Here is a 22,309-nt window from a genome sequence, read left to right as displayed (position 1 = left end):
CATCTCCAACTAGTACATACTTAGAATATATACTACTAACTAATGATTTTATATGGTGGTTATAGTCAAACTTTTGAGGATATAATTGGATGAGATCTGTCTAACCTTTCATAGATTATAGATAAAGTGTCTCTCCTAGTGATGCTATGTTGGAAAAATACTCTTATGTTGTAACATCATGAAATGTTTATTTGACTTTTAATAAACTCAAATAAAAATTAATTTAATGTGTGCAATAATTGTTTTTCAAATTTTTAGAGATTTATATAAATAAGTTTTGGTTCAATCATAACAAAATAATTAAAATCTTAGATATTGTGTAATAGATGCCTTTTATGATTTTAAAGACAATATCATGCAATTTTATATTATTAAAAAAAATTAACTTATATTTAATTGGTTATTAGTTTTTATTTTTTTTTCTTTTTATAATTGTGAATGAAGTATAAATTAAGAAGTGAATATTTATCGAGTTGATGGTAATAACTGCTTTTAAAATTGAAAAAAGGGCTGATACAATGACAGTGTAAAATATTTTTACGCTGACAGTGTAAAAAAGTTTTACACCGTCAGTGAATCATAGCCGTTAATCTGTTGGAAGTGTTTGACTTTTATTTTAATTACATTAAAAGTACTATAATTGAGTGGTTGTGATGTATTGATAGTGTAAAATTTTTTACAGTGACAGTGCATAGCAATTAAACTCTTTTTTATTTTAAAAAAAGTTTAATGACATGGTAAATTGATGATTTTCTATTAGATGATAGTGTGAAACTATTTTACACTGCCAGTCCACTACCTTTTAACTCTTTAAAATTTAATTTTAATTAATTGAATCAATATAAGTTATGAAAATGTTTACTTTGTTACCTTAAAACATTTTCTGTTTTTCAATTTTTCTTTAAAAAAAAACTATACTAGCCTATATGATTGAGAGAAGGTAATGTATATACTAGGCTACTAGCTACGGATGATACATTTCAGAATTTCAGATAATAATAAAAATCAATATTCTAACAATTTTATTAATTTATTAAGAAAACAATTTTATGATTTTAAAAAATAAACGATAATGGTCACTTCAGGAATATTTCATCTATTTCTTAAGGAGTAAAACTAACAAAGAATCATGGCAACGGAGAGATCGGAGACATTTATTATTTTTCACAAACTCAAATTTGAATTCTCAAACATTCTCCGTTCTCCGTTTTAAATCCAAACAGAGATGGAGAATTAAAATTTAAACCCTACTCAAACAAGTTCGAGTTGGATTAGGATATTTCCTTCTCACCACCGTCCATTTAGTGAAATCAATTTTTTTAAAATAAAAATACTTATTTATTTCTAAAATCAAATTACATTATAAATAATAATAAAACAATTTTGAAAAGCAACATACATACATTTCAAATAATAAATATAAATTAAAATATTTAAACATTGGCCACATATTTAATATCTTAAATTATCAAAAATAAATAATAATGTACCTAATGAAGTAAATGGGACGGGTTCAGGGGAAATCCGACTCAGTCCCTATATTTTGTAATCGGAGAAAATTCAAACCCAAACCTAAACGGAGTCAAAGCGAATTTTCTCCGTCAACTTCAAGGCGTGTTTGAGTTGGTCCCCGCGGATACGGATTTTGTTGTCATGCCTACTAATAAGTTTTATAAAATGACAATAAAAAAACATCCATCAAGTTACAAAGTTCTGGTCACTGAAAAGAGAAAAGCTCACCAAAGATGAACATATAAAGAGTCACTCGTAACCGTTAGGATTATCAATGGTCAAATTTAAACCCAATTATATATATATATATACATATATATATATATATATATATATATATATATATATATATATATATACATATATATATATATATATATATATATATATATATATAATCTTATCGGGTTCTAGGAGAAATAGTTTAAAGGACACAAGTCAGGAGAATCAATATGGGGCAAACGTACAACAGAGTAAGTCATCCAGACCAAATGGGCACTCAAGGCGCCCAAAATACTCGCTGTGTTGGGCATATGTCTAGCCATCCTAACTAAATCACATTTTCTATTGATTCTACTAATGAGATATGTGGGGTGTAGAATCAATCAAGGGATAAATGTTGTTCCAACAATTGCAAGAAAAGTCCAGTCTTCCTACTCCCTTACTTTCGTCAAAAATAAAGGGAAACCACTTATTAGTTCCTTTTTATTTTGACAAATATTGCAAGAGTTCATACAATCACTACTCCATAATAATGCTGAGAAAAACAAATCTCATATTTGGATCTTGACTTGTATACAGCATAATGCCAAACTCTTCTGCATAATCATTACTCAATTCATTCTTGTTGAATCTTCCAGTATCATCAATCTTCTCCAAGCCTTTGTGTCACAATCATCCATTGGTCCTACTGATTCATTGAGCGATGATCAGTCTGAAGATTTTAGAAGAACTGCGCCTTGTACATAGCCTTCTACACGATCACTACCAAGGCAATCTAGAGAGAATAACCTCCTTCTTTTCACTAGAATTTGTCACACCAATGACAACAACCTCAATCTTGCAAGATACATGAAAATCTCAACCAAATCTTCAAAAACGATTAGTTCTAAGACGACATATTTTTAATCAATTACAAATCTCTCATTATCAAGATCTGAAGATGAAGAGTTTTGTTGCAATAGTTTTTAAACTTTTCAAAATTGAGAGGAAGTTGACTTTCACAAAATCACAATGCACAATGTTATAAAGTTGGGTAAGGTTTTTGTTTGAAAAATAATGAAATAGTTTTTATTACTATAAGTTTGGTTCATCAGATAATTTTTTGTTTTGTGAATATTTGAAATGTAAAATAGTATAAAATAAAATTGAACTTTTCGACGTTTTATAAGACAAATTTAATGGGGGTTAGATTTTATTGATATATTCTTATGCAGCATCCTTGACCAATATTATGCAATTTTAACCAGTTATTAATATTACTTCTTAAAGATTTCATCACAACTCATGTCTAACTCAGCAATGTGAGATCATTTGTATTACCTAACAGATGATCTTCCAACCTATTAACCAATACGTCAACATTAAGTTTCAGCAGTTAATATGTATACTAAATATAAATTTGTGTCTAGACTTTATCATCCAATAGATGAAATACTTAGATCTAGTAAGGACCAATACCTTTTGATTAGCAAGTCATACCATGAAAACATGTTTTAGGTAGCTAATCCAAAGCAAACATTAAGAACAAATAGTCCATCAAAATTAAAACTTAAGAAGAATTACATAGAACGCCATGGTCGGGATAAAACATAAGTACTAGGAAAAATACATCTCACCCAAAAAAAAGAAAGAAAATTAGATACACCTACTCATCGTAGTCTTACAATCAAGCCCTAGAAGAATGACATTGAACAACATATATAAACAGTTCCTCAAACAGCGTTTCCGCCCCCAGTCTTCCTCGCATATTCTCTCATGTTGTTATTTGATGTTAGAACTTAATTTCTATGGGAACTATCTGGAATCAATGAATATATATTCCAAATGAATTACCTAGCACCCCTATTTATAGGGTTTGCAAGGGTAGGCTCGTTAGACGCGTCCCTTAGGTTCACTTTGTGCACCTAATTTCTTGTTGGATAATTAATGTCATCTCACCTATAATTGTCCTTGTTGCCATTGCTTTCTAAGTGCTCCTCCCTTGCTTGCTTAGCCATTAAAACCTTCATTCACCTTGAAGTCATGAACAACCTTTGCTCCCTAAGCACACCTATGTTTTTGGCTTAGCGAGGTTGGCCCTTTTGCTCGCTGAGCGCACCTATGTTCTTGGCTTAGCGAGCCTTGATTTGTTAGGAAAATACTTTGACTTGGTATTTGTGTTGCTTTGGTAATTTTTTATCCTTTTTACCTAATTTTAGTCAATACATAGTTAAAATGTCCAAATAGACATTTTATCACATTTTATTGATAAATCAATAGTTTTTCATCGATTACTTGTAAAAAAGGTTAATCAGTACATATGTATTTAACGTATTTTTGGTACTTATCAACTCTCTCAAACTTATCCTTTTGTTTGTCCTCAAACAAAATCAATTCAAATGGTTCAGAAAAAAATCAAAATGCATGTTTCATAAGAAGTTAAATGATTTGATCAGGAGCTTATTAAAAAGCATCATTTTATAACTTGATTTTCTTTACTATGAAAATTCATAATCAAAAGCTATAATTATTTTCAAACCATAGCAAGAAGATGAAAAAATTACTTCCCCAAACTAAAATTTTAAAATAATTCTACATCATTAGTCAATTATTCATTAGAATCACATTCTCATTGATTATCTCTTAAAAAGGATAGTGTTTCCCACATTTTCGGAAAACGCATAAACTATAGAAACATTTTGCATTTTGATCTTTACGAGTCATAATCGGTGGGCCAACTGTAACGACGTGATCTTCGGTGATGGTTGAGGAAAAAAGGGGTTGTACCTGCAAAGCACTCCTATGCCTAAGTAAGAACGAGAGCAAAGGTACAACAGAAAGTATAAGTTTGGGAGAGAGAATTCAATACCTCGCCCTCGAGGAGGTGAGGGCTATTTATAAGGTTCTCCTTAGCATGTGGCTATTAGTCGCAATATTTTGGGCTGGGCGCGATTCCAGGGCCCAAAATGTAGGCGACGGTTAGAATGGTCCTCGTATATCTGGGTAGAGTGAACTAGTCGTTGGCGAGGACGGGAGTAGCAGCATTCTCAGATGATCCTTTATTGCGAAGGAGTCATCGTTCACACGTGCTCGGATGTCGGGAAAGAGGGAAGTGCAGTCTCTTCTTGCCCAAATGTATGGACCAATGTTTATTGGGTCAGATCTGCAAATAAGGGTGGATTAGGCCAATTCTGAAGATTGGACTAGTCCGGAATAGAGGTGTTCGCGGTGCGGTTTGGGCGTTTTGATGAAAAAAATCATCCGAACCGCAGGAGAAAAAATCGTGCGATTTGGTTTGGTTCGGTTGACTTTTAAAAAAAATCCGAACCAAACCAAACCAAACTAATTCGGTTTGGTTCGGTTTGGTTGGTTCGGTTTTATACAAATATTTTATTGAGTCATACATACACATATAGATGACAACATAATTTTGTATTTAGACATTTATACACTATTAATAACAACAAAACTCGTCATATTTTGACAACAATTTTCTATTTAATATGTAAAAGTTAAATTAGACAAAAGTGGAATATTAAACATAAAATAATAGCATAAAACAATATAAAAATTATTATAATGAAACAAAAAATAGAAGACACGAGAGATTAGTGAAGGTGAAAAAAAGTTGACAGATTAGAGAAGAAGATGTGCGATAAAAACGAAACTGAAATACAGAACATTTACATAAAAATGAGAAGGTGAAAAAGAAATAATATAAGAGAGTATAGATTATAGAATAAGAGGGAAAATGTATGTGGCAAAGAAGGATGAGAAAATTGTTCATAATCATAAGGCTAAGGTATAATAGGTTTAAGTTTGGTTTGAAATTGAGTTAAATAAAAGTTAGGTTGTAACATAATGCGGTTTGATTCGGTTTTTAAAATACAAACCGCAAACCGAACCGAACCGTGCGGTTTTATTAAAAGATGACCCAAACTAATCTGAACCAAATGCGGTTTTTTGCGGTTTTGGTTTGGTTTGGTTTGGTTTGCGGTTTTCTATTGGGTTGGTTTGGTTTTGAACACCCCTAGTCCGGAACACATTTAATCTAAGCAATATCACAAGATACATCATTAGCCATGGATCCCTAAGGTCTCTCTTTTAGTTTTAAGAGACTGGACTACAAAATTATTTAGTTTTTCTTTTGATTCAAAAAGTCTAAAGATAAAAGAGAAAAATATTTTTAGTATATCATTTTGTTTTTCAAAAAGTCTCTTTTATTTTCTTTCTACTATACAACATTTTCTTTTTAGTGACTTTCTTTTGTATGTTTTGGCATTTGATTATTTTTCTTTTCTTTCTTCTTTTTGTTTTGTAAAAGTATATTCTTTTCTATTTTATCACCATTTATTACTTGATTTTTCAAACTTTTTCTTTTCTCCCCAACTTTTTTCCCGACATACCCTTTGCATTTTTAGTGCTCTCCTATCTTTAAGACATGGTGGTGGACATTTTTTTAATATTTCCTAAGGGATGTCAAAGGATCGTACTCTCACAAGGTAGATTTTTGGTCAAGTAATTTTTCACTCAATACTAACAACGTCTTGATTATATCCATGACTTCAAGTATACATAATTATAGCAAGAATTATGCAAAATCCACATAGTTAATATGCATGTCCGCTCTTATTATTTATGTAAAACATGTGGTTGCATACAACTCACCTAGTTAGACTTATAAGACTATTGGCTTGACATGTTTTCACTAGACAATAGTAAAATAATTTTTTTGTAAGAGAGTAGTTCAAGATCAAGCTATAATTCACAGATAATGATGGAAATAGGCTAGGATAGGCTAGACCTTAGAATACTTGAGAATTTTTTTCACTTTTTAGACACAAAGGGGTTGTCAAAGGATCATACTCTCACAAGGTAGGATTTTTGGTCAAGTAGTTTTTCACTCAATACAAACAATGTATTGATTTTATCCATGACTTCAAATATACTTAATTTTAGCAAGAATGATTCAAAATCCGCATAGTTAATATGCATGTCGGCTCTTAGTATTTATGTAAAACATGTGGTTGCACACCTCTCACCTAGTTAGACTTATATGATTCTTGACTTGGCATGTTTTCACTAGACAATAGTAAAATAAACCTTTTGTAAGAAAGTTGTTCAAGATCAAGCTATAATTCACATATAGAGATAGAAATAGGCTAGGCTAGGCTATACATTAGAAGACCTGAGCCTAACATACACTCTATTAATATGCTTTTTAATTTTCCCTGGTCTGACTTGACCTGAAAGCCTATTTAGAAGTCTGTTTCATATTAAGTCTTTCAAATGGTCCATTTTACCTTTTTTTACAAAGACATCAAGACCTATTATATACTACTTAGCCTATTTTTTAATAGATATGTATATATAGGTTGCCCTGTAAGACTTCATAGACTTTTCAATGGCCTAAATCTGACCTATTTAATTAAAATAGACTTTTAAAAAGCCTAAGTCTGACCTTTTTATTAAATTGGCCAGGCTTGACCAAGCTTAAATAAGTCAGGCTATATGCCTATGTATACCTGCCTAGACTTTTCCAATCTCTATTCATAAATAACCAACTATAAACTATGAATGAAATTTTCAAAAGTACCTTTTTATCATGTCATTGATCCTGATTTTTATCATTAACCTAGCCTTTGTGGTTTATATGAATTAAGATTTTCAAATCAATTGAACTATATGCAGGTAAACAGTTTTAAAATAGAATTGTTTGTGTGTGGAGTATTTTTTTCGAAATAAGTACTTAAGCATGAAAATAATTTAAATATCACAGGTAATATGTGTATGTCTGTGTGAATTATGGATAACAAAAGAAAGAATTAAAATGATCATTTAAGTTATTTATTGTAAAATTTAAAAATGAATATTTGTGTTGGTAGAAAAGAAGCAAACTCTATAATTGGATGCATTAAATCACAATGGACAATAATCAAAATTATGCAGTAGTTTCTATTTCCAACTCATATTTTGATCTATCTTACATTTCACTTCCTACAATTTTTTTTGATCTTTACTAAAAGTAGGATAAACTCAATTAAGACGTATACAACTCTAATTTATACACATTTAATGTCTTATGGATCAAATAAGATATTAAGGCATGTCATAAAAACATAAGACACATTGTGACAAGGAAAAAGTTAAAATATTATAATATATTCAGTTGTGTCTGAAGTATAAGTAACCAATCTTATATTCGATATAAAAAAAATGAAAAAATAAAAAATGTTTATTTAAGTTATTTTTTAGTAAATTTTACTATAAATATTTGTGTTGAGTATAAAAGAAGCAAACTTTACAATTGAATGCATTAAATCACAATAAAAAATAATCAAAATTATTTAATGGCTTCTATTACCAACTCATAATTTGATCTCTCTTGTATTCTGTTTCCTACAAAAAAAAAAGTTTGGATTGTCCTCATATATTATGACAAAGACAAAAATTATTCATTTCTATATTGACTCAAACCAAAAATATGAAAAGCTCAATTGATACATATGAAACTTTAATATAAACGTATTCAATACCTTATGGATCAAATAAGATATTGAGGCATGTCATAAAATCATAAAAGATATTGTGACGAAGAAAAAATTTAAATATAATTGTATATTAATGTGTGTCTAAAGTATGAGCAGTGGCGTAACTACAAGATTACAAAGGGTGACCTTGACCACCCCAAACACTTTCAGATTTTTTAAATTTTAGGTTTTAGGTGTACGAATTATAAAGAAATATGTATATATTTATATTTATATTTATATTTATATTTATATTTTGTTTCAATCTATGACAATGATTTAAAAGTGGTCAAATGGTGAAGTGTTGTGTTTTGATAGTCCAAGGTTATCAATTTGATCGTCCAATGACATTTCTTGTAATGTTTTTATATAATTTTAAAAATTGTCTCTTAATAGAATTGAGTTCATGTACATCCACCCAAAAAGCATAGCAACGATTTTCACTAGGCTATGAAATAAGATTAATATTTTTGGACATTTTTATTTAAATTTTTTGTTTGATGTTATGGCTCCCTCAATAAAACTATTCTGGCTCCGACATTGAGTATGAGTAACAAGTTTTATATTTGATATGTAAAAAATAAAAATTTTAAATGATTATTGTTACAGTATATGATAAGTATATCTTTTATCGTCTCCTCAGGGATTGATGCGATAATACTGCCGTTCTACAATTTAGTGTATTTTGAGTTAAAGTCGGGTAAAAGTTTGGTGACATAAAATGTAGAGAGCATGAAAAGTAAATAAAGACAATAAAATAGGGTTTGAAAAAGATTTGAGAAAGCTGTGCCAAGATTAGTGTTCATTAGTTTGCTTCATATGTACTCTAATGATCATGTATATGAACCTATTAATGATTAATACAACCACGTATCCTCTCGATACCGTTTATCTCTAAACCAATATCGTGATTATTATCATATTAACCGTCAGATGATCTCTCATGCCGACAATCAACATGATAATCTTAAAAGCTTGATACTAGTGATTATCAACTCACAAATCTATCTCTAGAGTTTGTTTATTGATAAATGAATATCTTTTAGGTCTAGATTTGAAACATATCTCTCAATAGTGATCCAAAATAACAAATAAAACATGAATAACAAGATATTCACCATATATTAATCATCAACCAAGTTCATACACAAAAGATCAAAGAAAACACATATTTACAAACTAACTACCTCTACTCTTGACACTAGATGAAACTTAGCTCTCCATAGCCATGGAAGCTTCAACAACAAACAATAAATCAAGATTTAGTAGCATCCAACTCAAGAAAAATGAAGGAAGATGCTTAGAAATCTTGAAATTACACTTGAAATGGTTTTTCCCCTCTCTTCTTCTTTGCCCTAACTTGTGGTCTAAAAGTATGTTCTGAAAAAGTTGGTAAGAACCACACAAATATCATGTTTAAGTGCCTAATTACAAGTGACCAAAAAGTAGGGCCGCTAAGCGGAGGCACCAAAATATCTGTTTTGTCTTCAGGGTCCGCTAAGCGGACTCAGCTTTGAAGTTCGCCTCTGCCAAACCTCGCTTGTGCTCCGCTAAGCGGACTTGGTTTTGATTTTGATTCTGCCAAGCTCCGCTTTTGGTCCGCTAAGCGGACCTTCTGGTACAAATCTTCTTCTTTAGGTGTCCAAACCTCCTTACAAGCTTATTCCATCCATCTCTTTCATTCCAAGCTTGCCAAAATAATCCATACCTATAAAAGAAAGTAAATAAAAGTCATAAAACTAAACTTATGTACAAGATAAGCAAAATGTTATTTATTTACATGCTATTACATAAAAAAGGAATCAAACTTGGTGAAAGAGTTAAGAAATACCACAAAATCCATACATAAAATATGTACAATTATGATTCTAACAACTATATAAATTTTTTGTTGTAAATTTTAAAATGAATATATGTGTTGGGTAGAAAGAAGCAAATTCTACAATTGAGTGCATCAAATCACAATGAAAAATAGTCAAAATTATTTAGTGGTTTCTATTAGAAACTCATAATCTGGCCTCTCTTGCATTTCACTTCCTATAAAAAAATTTGGCATATCCTCAAATACAGTGGCAAAGACAAAAGCTATTCATTTCTTTATTGACTCAGACCAAGAGTACGGTAAACTCAATTGATATGTATGCAACTCTAATATATATATATATATATATATATATATATATATATATATATATATATATATATATATATATATATATATATATATATATATATATATATATTCAATCTCTTATGGATCAAATAAGATATTGAGGCATTGTCATAAAAATATAAAAGACATTGTAACGATGAAAATGTTTATACATTATTGAATATTAATGTGTGTTTGAAGTATGAGTAACAAATATTATATTTGATATACAAAACAAATATTTAAGTGATTTTTAAGTTTTTTTTATAAATTTTAAAATGAATATATGTTTTGGGTAGAAATGAAGCAGAGTCTGTAATTGAATGCATTAAATCACAATGGACAATAGTCAAAATTATTTAGTGGTTTCTATTGCCAACTCATAATTTGATCTCTCTTGTTGTATTTCACTTTTTTTTAAAGTTTGGTCTGTCCTAAAACATTATGATAAAGATAAAAGTTATGGATTTCTATATGGAGTTGGACCAAGAGTAGGGTAAGCTCAACTGATATGTATTCAACTCCAATATAAACACATTTAATATCTTATGAATCAAATAAGATATTGAGGCAATGTCATAAAAACATAAAAGACGTTGTAATGAAGAAAAAGTTAAAATATTATTGTATATTAATGTGCGTCTGAAGTATGAGTAAAAAATCTTATATTTGATATAAATAAATAAATAGTTTAAGTAACAATTTAATTTTTTAATTTTTAAAAAAATAATATATGTGTTGGGTGAAAAAGAAACAAATTCCACAATTGAATGCATTACATCACAATGAACAATAGTCAAAATTATTTAGTGATTTCTATTTTCAGATATGAATATCTAATAATAAATCTTAATGCATTTTTATTTTCGTTACTTTAGCCTAAGTTTTATTTTTTTCTACTTTTCCTACATATTAGGAATATTAGTTTTTCTACATAAAGTATAAATAACACTCCTTTGTATCTTTCTTTTCAATCAATAAAAAAACATTTCTTGTGATATTGGATATACATCAATATCGTATCAGAAGAATATCTTTAATCTCTTTTCTATCTCTTTATACATTCTTCTCCCATGCCAACTGTCTCCCTTTTATTGGCATTCCCAGATTACACGTTTATCTTCTTCTTCCAATAGACTATCACAACCAAGAAAAATCTAATTCGATTCCATAAATTTTCTAATTCGATTCCATAAATTCATCGCTCGTACTGTCATAACCATCTTCAAACTCCTAAGAAAATCCTTCGTCGTCCTTCCATAATCTTAGAAATCCCCAGAAATCTCCAATCTTTCATCAATTGTTCATCCACCATCTCAAATATTGAATCCCCAATTTGATTCTTCAAATATCCCAAAACCCTAATCTTCTACTGCCCCAAAAACTCTCATTCTCTTTTTACATACAAAAATGACAGATCGAACCAATCTTGAGTTTGCAACAAAGCCATCAAATCCTTATCACATACATCCTAATGAAAACCCCACACCCATCCTTATTATCCCAACCCTATATAGAAAAAACTATCTCTCATGGGCACGATCAGCGAAAGTTACTTTAATCTCCAAAAATAAGCTACTTTTCATTGATGACACGTTTCCGAAACCCGCCGCCAACAACCCTCTTCATGACCCTTGGGTTTGATGTAATAATATTGTCCTCTCTTGGATACAATGATCCATTTTTATTCTATTGCGTAATCTATTATTTGGTTTGAGAATGCTTCAATAGTCTGGGACAATCTTCGAAATCGACTGTCTGAGGTCGACATTTTTTGGCTTTCTGATGTGCAAGATGACATTATTCATCTTCAACAAGGATCTTTGGATATCTCCAATTGTTTTACCCAGATTACTTCGATTTGGGAAAAAAATCGATACCTACCGCCCTACTAGAGATTATACGTGTGTTATTCCATGTACCTGCGGAGCCGTATCTAATATTTGCAAATTTCGTGATCAAGACAAAGTCTTGAAGTTCTTGAAAGGTCTCAATGATCAGTTCTCCACTGTGTGTTCCCAAATCAAAATGTTGGAGCCTCTTCCCATATTGGATAAGACTTTTTCTCTTGTTGTAGGTGAAGAGAAAAAACTTACTCTCCCTACCACCTATCCATCTGCTCTGGAAGCACCAAGTCTTGCTTCTCAAGTTCAACATCAACCTGGTAATGAACGTGATTCTCAATCTTCTTCCTACAGGGGTAGAGGCCGTTCTAACAACTATGGAGGATGTGGCCATCCCTCTAGAACAACTTGTACTTATACTCATTGTGGGCGTACAAACCACATCGTTGACAGCTTTGTCGAGCATGGATATCCACCTGGGTTTCAACAATGTTATAGAAATTCTTCTATCAATTCCAAGACAGCAGAACCTTCCACAGTTGCACAATATCTGGCACTGTTGTCCTTTCCAGCAATATCACTCTTACACATTTTTACTACATTCCTTCTTTTAATGTTAATCTTATTTCGATTACTCAACTAGATTCTTCTTCTTCTTCTTCTTCTTCTACTTGTTATTTAAATTGTTATGCTGACAAGTGCTTACTTTTGCAGAGTGTGTCCCATAAAACAATTGGTATAGGTAAACCGTTGGGTGATCTCTATGTCTTTTATACTTCACCCTCATATTGTAATATCTTTCCACCCTCTATTACTCGTAATGTTTCATCATTAGATAGAAATATCCTTTTATGGCATAATAGGTTAGGTCACATTTCTGAATCAGTATACAAATGTATTGCCATTCAATTTCCTTTTATCCCTTTTAATAAAATTGGTCCCCGTGACATTTGTCACTTTTCTAAGCAAAAGATTACCTTTCCCTATTAGTATTAGTATATCATCTAAAAATTTTGCCCTTTGTTCATGATGATATTTGTGGCCATTATTCTACCCCTTCCATTGATTGTCATTGTTACTTTTTAACTCTTGTTGACGACTTTAGTCGCTTTACTTGGATTATTCTCATGAAACGTAAGAGTGAAACTAGATGACACCTTTTCACCTTTATTTATTTTATTGAAAATCTATTTTCTACTTCTGTAAAATGTCTTAAAACTAACAATGGGAATGAATTTATGTTGCATGATTTTTTTCAAATCCAAGGGCATTCTACACCAACGTTCTTGTGTCGAATGCCCTCAACAAAACTTCTTGAATTGAAAGGAAACACCAACACATTTTAAATGTGGCTCGTGCTATTTCCTTTCAAGGAAACCTACAAAAACATTTTTGGCACTTTTCTATTCAGCATGCTATTCATTTAATAAATTGGATTCCTTCCACTTTACTGAAAAATATTTCTCGTTTTAAACTTTTATACAATAAATCACCTACTTTGCTGCATTTAAAAACCTTTGGTTGCCTTGCCTGTGCATCCATTCTCATTAATAGGATAAAATTTGACACTCGACACATAAAACTATTTTTCTTGGATTTCAAAATGGCACAAAAGGATATTTTCTATAGTATTTTGATAAGTGCCAAAATATCGATATTTTGAGTATATATTTGTGGCACTTATCGATTCTATTCTTATGTTTTTTGTAATAAAATCCTAACTTTTGTGTAAATATGTGCATACTTGTGTTTTTGATTCATTTTTATACCAATTAATAGTTTTCCATTCATTTTATAGGTATTCATGCATCTTTGGAGCATTGAGTAATAAAGACCAAAGGCTAAGCTTCAAGAATGCAAATTCTACCAATTCATCAAAGAATAAGGCTCAAAATAAGGATGATAAAAATTATCATTTTGGTTTCCATTAATTCATTATTGGATAGAGCATTGAATAAGCTTTCCAACGCTTCGAACCGGGCGCAATTCGGAGTTACGGTTCTCAACTTATGGCGAAAACAAGATTTCACTTTTGCTGTCAGTCTGCTGAGCGGAGGGGGTCCGCTGAGCGGAGCTCCAGCGGAGCAAATCAGAATCTGGATGCAATTTTGAGTCCGCTGAGAGGAGGGGGTCCGCTAAGCGGACCTGCTATGACAGCAGCTCGTTAAAAGGGGCAAAAATCACATTTTTAAGTAATGGGTTGGGTATTTTTGAGTCCCAACACCATCATTTTCATTCTTAGATCAAGATTAGCTTAGAAAACAACTTCGGAGGTTGCATACGGATGATCGGGGGTGGATTGAGCGTAGAACGGAGCTGACAAACCGGGAGATCTTCGGTTCATTTCTCTTCTTCTTTGTGTATTTCTCTTTGGTTGGGTTTGTTTGTATATTTACTTGAATCTTATGTATATTTACCGATTATAATGTTATATTTAACTTTCTTTACGAATCTGTGTTGATGTTATCCTGGATTTTTGCTCTATGCTGGGGATTTGGGGTGCTTTAGAGATAAACTTCTTGAATCCTTATCTAGGATGATAATCTGTTGGTTATGAACTCTAAAGATAGATTTAGAGCTAGTATTCACTGTTTGTATCTGTTCTTAATGCTTTCGTGTTTGAGCGGCGCGCGAGAGATCGCCGACGCGAGAATACGGATGTTCTCGTGACTTCGCGTTAGAGATAACCTTAGTTGTGAGACGATCTCGTTTGTGCTCCAGAGATGGACGCTTATGTGAGAGATACGTGATAACATGGATGAGTATCGTAGGTTGAGTATAATGGGTTGGTAAGTGTATGTTTGTGAAGAGTGGGTATATTTACATTCCTGATAAGTTATTTCTCTTCTAAGAATATGTTCATTCTTTTCCTGTCTATATCTTTGTTTACTTTTTGCTCATTCAAACCCAAGCTTGAAACCATAGAAACTGTTGAATGGCATCTCTCCATCTCTGAGGACGATAATTCCCGGATCAATATTTCCAAATCTTTTTTTGTTGCTTTCCCTATACTGCATTCAACAAAATGGCGCTGTTGCCGGGGATGGTTGTGATTGCATCGCAATAGTTTTCGTGGTTTTGAGCTTTGTATATAACGTATATATTGTATAGTTTCAAGTGTATATATTTACTTGTACATGTTTACTTGTTTATGTTCACCATATAGTTTCTTGTATATGTTACATATAAGTATACTTTTATTGGTGAATGTTGGTGAAACATGTTGATTTCGGATGAGCTCTTTAATAACAAATCTTCACTTTTCAACTTGTGAATCCAACATTCACCAACTTTCTCTTTGTATATGTTAATAGTTATATGTGTTTCATGTTTGTATATATGTGTTTGTTCATGTACATATTTGTATACTTGTGTTTTCCTTTATGTTCGTTTAATCATTGTATATATTTGTACCCGTAACGTTTGTTGAGTGCTTTGGTTAGGACACTTTCTTTAGGCTTGTGCGGTGAGACGTCACCATGGCATGACGGGAGGAAGCTCCTTTCCAAACACCAAAACAATAAAGGCGTCGAGCTAACAACGTAAAACAAGCGCTTGTTGGGAGGCACCCCAACGGTTGTAAATTTTTGTCTATATTTCAGTATTTGAGGTATTTAGGTGAAGTGGAGAGAGCTAGAACACCGGATTCTGTTATGATTTTTCAGGTTTTTTCTGTGTCCGCTAAGCGGAGCAGAGCTCGCTAAGCGAGCATAGCAGAGTTTTGTTTTTCTACTCTGTACCAGTGGGGTTCCCATTCCACTTGGTTCACTCCTTTTCCCACTTTCACCAAGGCTAAGTAGTTATAGATACTAGTTTTATTTTTCTAATTCTTTTATTGGTTGTTTGTACTCGAATTTTGGTTCGGTGATTCGAAGATTTTTGAGGTGATTTTCCAAAGCTTGTGTTTCAACTTGCGGATGTATGGTAGGATATTGTTTTTAAAGTCGTATTATTCAAGGTACTCATTTATCGTTTTCTATAACATAGCATGTTTAGGAAACTTTTCATTTGTATAATTACCATACAATTCATTCTTTTGCATTACTTGTTTGTTGATTGAATCACTTTAGTTCCCAAACCATAAATTTGAGGAAGCTTTCCATTGTTTACATATGCTGGAGGCCACAATCTTTGTTTTAACTGGATTTTATTATGCTTAATCTTTTGTTTATGTTGATTTTATGAAAGCATGAAAAGGATCAAGGCATTTTGTTTCATTTTGAGCACAACCACCATAACTAAATAGTCAATTCACCTTGTGAGTGTGTGATCATTTGTTAACCCTTTTGAGCCTTTTTGTCAATGTCCATGTTGTTTTTGCTAAATGCTTATCTATGAGTGTTTAGTTCTCATTTTTGCATGGATGATTGATTCTTTTTTTTCTTGAACCCTCAACCATGATTTTTAATATGAATTTTTACCTTGCCTAGAAAGTAGGGAGTATTCATATGATGGTGTGGTTGAATTCAAGTTGGGGAGAGAAATGGTTGCTACTTATTTGGTTGTTTCTATGAGGTTGAAAAGAAAGAAAAAAAAGAAGAAAAAAATGTGAAAAGAAAAGAAAAGAAAAAAAGGAGAAAAAAGTTTTGAAAAAGAAAAAGAAAAGAGAAGTGAATAATTGTGCTAATAAGTATTGTGATTGGCTTGAGAAACTTGTGGTTAAGGAAGAAGTTTAATCAGAATTTTGTTGTTTGAATCTTTGGTGGATTGATCACTCCCTTAGGTTTAGGCAAATTTTTGTTTCGATTAGCCTTAGGACTTATCCCTTGTTTGTTAACCAAGCCACATTACAACCTTGAAAAGTCCTTGTGATTCTTGCTTTCATATCTTCAATGTGATTTTTGGATGAATGCATAATTTAATCTTTTGTTTGCAAGATTGTTGGATGAGTGTTAAAAGTCCTTCAACTTTGTGTGTTATTCATCCATTGATGAATTTTTGCTAGGTGTGATTCATGATGTGAGCATGTATTGTGTTAGAATGTTTTGTATGTTTTTTGTGCTTAGGATTCGTTTCGTTCATATGTTGTCGTTGTAGTATAGTGGTAAGTATTTACTTTGTTTATAGGTTTTTGTATTGAGCCATACATTTGTTTTTGGTTTTCAAAACTTGTTGATTCACAATTCTTTGGTTTATTACTTTTGATTCTTTGATTTATTTGACATTGTTTGAGGACAAACAAAGTTTCAAGTTGGGGAGAGTTTGATAAGTGGCAAAATATCGATATTTTGAGTATATATTTGTGGCACTTATCGATTCTATTCTTATGATTTTTGTAATAAAATCCTAACTTTTGTGTAAATATGTGCATACTTGTGTTTTTGATTCATTTTTATACCAATTAATAGTTTTCCATTCATTTTATAGGTATTCATGCATCTTTGGAGCATTGAGTAATAAAGACCAAAGGCTAAGCTTCAAGAATGCAAATTCTACCAATTCATCAAAGAATAAGGCTCAAAATAAGGATGATAAAAATTATCATTTTGGTTTCCATTAATTCATTATTGGATAGAGCATTGAATAAGCTTTCCAACGCTTCGAACCGGGCGCAATTCGGAGTTACGGTTCTCAACTTATGGCGAAAACAAGATTTCACTTTTGCTGTCAGTCTGCTGAGCGGAGGGGGTCCGCTGAGCGGAGCTCCAGCGGAGCAAATCAGAATCTGGATGCAATTTTGAGTCCGCTGAGCGGAGGGGGTCCGCTAAGCGGACCTGCTATGACAACAGCTCGTTAAAAGGGGCAAAAATCACATTTTTTTAGGTAATGGGTTGGGTATTTTTGAGTCCCAACACCATCATTTTCATTCTTAGATCAAGATTAGCTTAGAAAGCAACTTCGGAGGTTGCATACGGATGATCGGGGGTGGATTGAGCGTCGAACGGAGCTGACAAACCGGGAGATCTTCGGTTCATTTCTCTTCTTCTTTGTGTATTTCTCTTTGGTTGGGTTTGTTTGTATATTTACTTGAATCTTATGTATATTTACCGATTATAATGTTATATTTAACTTTCTTTACGAATCTGTGTTGATGTTATCCTGGATTTTTGCTCTATGCTGGGGATTTGGGGTGCTTTAGAGATAAACTTCTTGAATCCTTATCTAGGATGATAATCTGTTGGTTCTGAACTCTAAAGATAGATTTAGAGCTAGCATTCACTGTTTGTATTTGTTCTTAATGCTTTCGTGTTTGAGCGGCGTGCAAGAGATCGCCGACGCGAGAATACGGATGTTCTCGTGACTTCGCGTTAGAGATAACCTTAGTTGTGAGATGATCTCGTTTGTGCTCCAGAGATGGACGCTTATGTGAGAGATACGTGATAACATAGATGAGTATCGTAGGTTGAGTATAATGGGTTGGTAAGTGTATGTTTGTGAAGAGTGGGTATATTTACATTCCTGATAAGTTATTTCTCTTCTAAGAATGTGTTCATTCTTTTCCTGTCTATATCTTTGTTTACTTTTTGCTCATTCAAACCCAAGCTTGAAACCGTAGAAACTGTTGAATGGCATCTCTCCATCTCTGAGGACGATAATTCCCGGATCAACATTTCCAAATCTTTTTTAGTTGCTTTCCCTATACTGCATTCAACATATTTACACTCACATAACTTTCTGATTTCTCTTAATGCTATATTTTATGAAACTGTGTTTCCCTTCCATTCCACTCCCACTCCTTCTAACCATTGCTCTTAACCCATTACTCATCAACCCATACCGGATCTTGAACCTCTCCCTCCTACTTAACCTATATCAGTTCGTGACACTTTTATCCAACCACCCTCACCTACTGCTTTACCATATCCCCCTCTCATTCTTACCCCTCAACCTTAACTTGATAACACAAATACTCCTAATAACCATTTTATACCTCCTTTTAACCTTTTAAGACATTCCACCGACCTACTCGCCCTCCTAATTACCTTAAAGTCTACCACTGCAACCTTCTTCAACACCAGCCCATCACCAACATTGTCTCTCATGACACTCCCCTTCCATTTCCTCCGTCTTAATCGACCAAAACTGCTCTCCAACATAAAAAACCTTTTACCTCTCTATTTAACCCACAACTGAACCAAAAAACTTATAAACAAGCTTGCCAATTTGAATCATGGAACCAAGCTATGAAACTTGAACTAGATGCCTTAACTCCCACTAACACGTGGACCATCGTTGACCTACCCCCTAACAAGAAACTAATAGATTGCAAATGGGTTAACAAAATCAAGTACAATGTTGATATCTCTATAGAATGCTACAAAGCCAGCCTTGTAGCAAAGGTCTATACTCAGGTAAAAGGTATCGATTACTTAGACACTTTTTCCCTGGTTGTCAAGTTGACCACGCTAAGACCCCTCCTTGCTCTAGATTCCATTAAAGTTTGATTTTTAGAACAATTAGATCTTAATAACGCTTTTTTAAACAATGACTTACATGAGGAATTTTACATAAGTTTACCTAAAGGTCTTGTTTTACCTTATTCCATGTTAACTAGCAACAAAGTTGGCAAGCTACAAAAGTCCATTTATTTACTTAAATAAGCTAGCCGACAATGGTATGTAAAATTGTCTAATTCTCTACTTTCAATAGGCTACAAGCATTCTCTTGCTGACTACTCTCTATTTACTAAATATAATCAACCCTCCTTTATTATTTTACTTATCTATATGGATGATATTGTGCTAGTTGGTAATGATTTTGCTGAGATTTCTTTTGTGAAAATTTTTCTTCATAACTCTTTCAAAATCAAAGATTTAGGGAGTCTTATATATTTTCTTGGCATTGAAGTGACCATATCTTCCAAAGGCATTTGAATTAACCAAAGAAAATACACACTCGAGCTTTTGGAAGATTTTGGGCAGTTGGCTACCAAGCTATCTAAAATACCCTATGACCCTTCCCTTAAGCTCAAAAATCCTGATTCTCCTTTTTATGAGGATGAAATTCAATGCAGAAGACTAATTGGACGACTTCTTTATTTAACAACCAGTAGATCAGACATATCCTTTGCAGTTCAAAAACTTAGCCAACATGTTTCTAAACCCAAAGTTGTTCACTTTAAAGTTGTTGTTCGTGTTCTCCAACTGCTTCTATTGTAGATTTATTTTACTCTATAGATTCTAACTTACTTTTATCGGGTTCTACAGATTCAAATTGGGTAACTTGCATGATTTCTCGTAAATCCATCACAAGATATGCAGTTTTCTTAGGCTCTTCATTCATTTCATGGAATTCAAAAAAACAAAACACCGTTTCTCGGAGCAGCTCTGAGGCCGAATACCGAGCTTTGACAAGCTTGGCATGCGAGATCCAATCGCTACGTCATTTATTCAAAGATTTGAATAGCTCACTCAACAAACCAACTTCAGTTTTTTTTATAACAACTCAACCATCTACCTTGCACATAACCCTTCATTTCATGAACGATCGAAGCACATCGAGATTGACTGCCATGTCACTCAAGAAAACATTGAAGCTGGCATAATTAAATTGTTTCCCATTCACACTCGCCTTCAAATTGTTGATTTTACGATAAAACCTCTCTGCCAACCAGCTTTTGCAACATATCATTCCAACCTTGGTCTTCTCAATCTCCACAATCTAGCTTGCGGGGGTGTCTCATATATGAATATCTAATATATATTTTAGGGTACTGCTAACTTGTGCCCCAAGGGCATAAGTTAAGAGATAAACATAGTAAAATTTTCTTGAAAATTGTATAATGAATTTAATACAAATTTATAATTAATAATTTTATTATTATTTTTAATACAAAATTTCTATTTATTGGTTTATTAATTTGTGCCCTTGGGGCACAAGTTAGCATTACCCTATATTTTAATTTTTTATTTCCATTATTTTAGCCCAAGTTTTAGTTTTTTTTGGTTACTTTTCCTACTTATTAAAAATATTAGTTTTTCTATATATAGTATAAATAATACTCCTTTCTATCTTTCTCATTAATCAATAAAAAAGATATTTTTTGTCATGGTTGATATACATTGCCAACTCATAATTTGATTTCTCTTGCATTCCACTTTCGAAAGAAAAGTTTGGTCTATCCTCGAACATTGGGACAAAGACAAAAATTATTCATATTTATATTAACTCGGACCAAGAGACCAAGAGTAGAGTAAACTCAATTGATACGTATACAATTCTAATTTTAAACATTCAATGTCTTATGGATCAAATAAAATATTGAGACATGTCATAAAAACAAAAGAAACTTTGTGAAAAGAAAAAATTAAAAAATTATTGTATCTGAATTATAAATAATAAATTTTATATTTGATATAAAAAAAATAAAGATTTAAATTATTTTTTTTTTTGACCACGATTTAAAATTATTTAGTGGTCTCTATTAGTAACTCATAACTTATCACTAGTTGTTTTCATTACAAAAGACATGTCACAATATACTCAAACATTTGGATATTTTCACCCTCAACCACTTGAAACTTTTTGCTTGTAGTTCTTATATTTTTCTTTTCTAAAATAAGTCACAAGTCAAAAAACGTAATCCGCAAAAAGCTTGTGGGAAGTTACTTTTAATCAATCTATATCTTTCTCATTCCATTTGATTTAGACTGCTAAATTTTGATTTGTCATCACAAATGTTTGGATAGACTACTTTGCACATAATTCTTAATTAAGTAATAATTAGTATATAATATCCCACAACTTACATATTTAGAGTATTATTTTTTTTAATTATATATATATATATATATATATATATATATATATATATATATATATATATATATATATATATATATATATATATATATATATATATATATATATATATAATTCTAAAAATGTGAAGTTAAAATTGTAATATGTCATTTATTCATCTTTTAAATATTATAATTCTAATTTCTAACCCTTATAATTAATTTTTCTTTATAAAATTGTGGTTTTATTGTAATTTTATCTCACTCACTAAATTAAAAATGTTTTAAATTTTGTGTGATAAATAATGAGCTTTTCAAAATATTATAGAGTAGTACTTTATTTTACAAAAATATCTTTAATTGATTATTATTAATTAACAACTTGCGTAA

The sequence above is a fragment of the Vicia villosa genome, linkage group LG6 (assembly GCF_029867415.1).
Source record: "Vicia villosa cultivar HV-30 ecotype Madison, WI linkage group LG6, Vvil1.0, whole genome shotgun sequence".
In the NCBI taxonomy this organism is placed as follows: domain Eukaryota; kingdom Viridiplantae; phylum Streptophyta; class Magnoliopsida; order Fabales; family Fabaceae; genus Vicia; species Vicia villosa.
The sequence above is the reverse complement of the archived record's forward strand: the minus strand, read 5'-3'. Positions refer to the sequence as shown.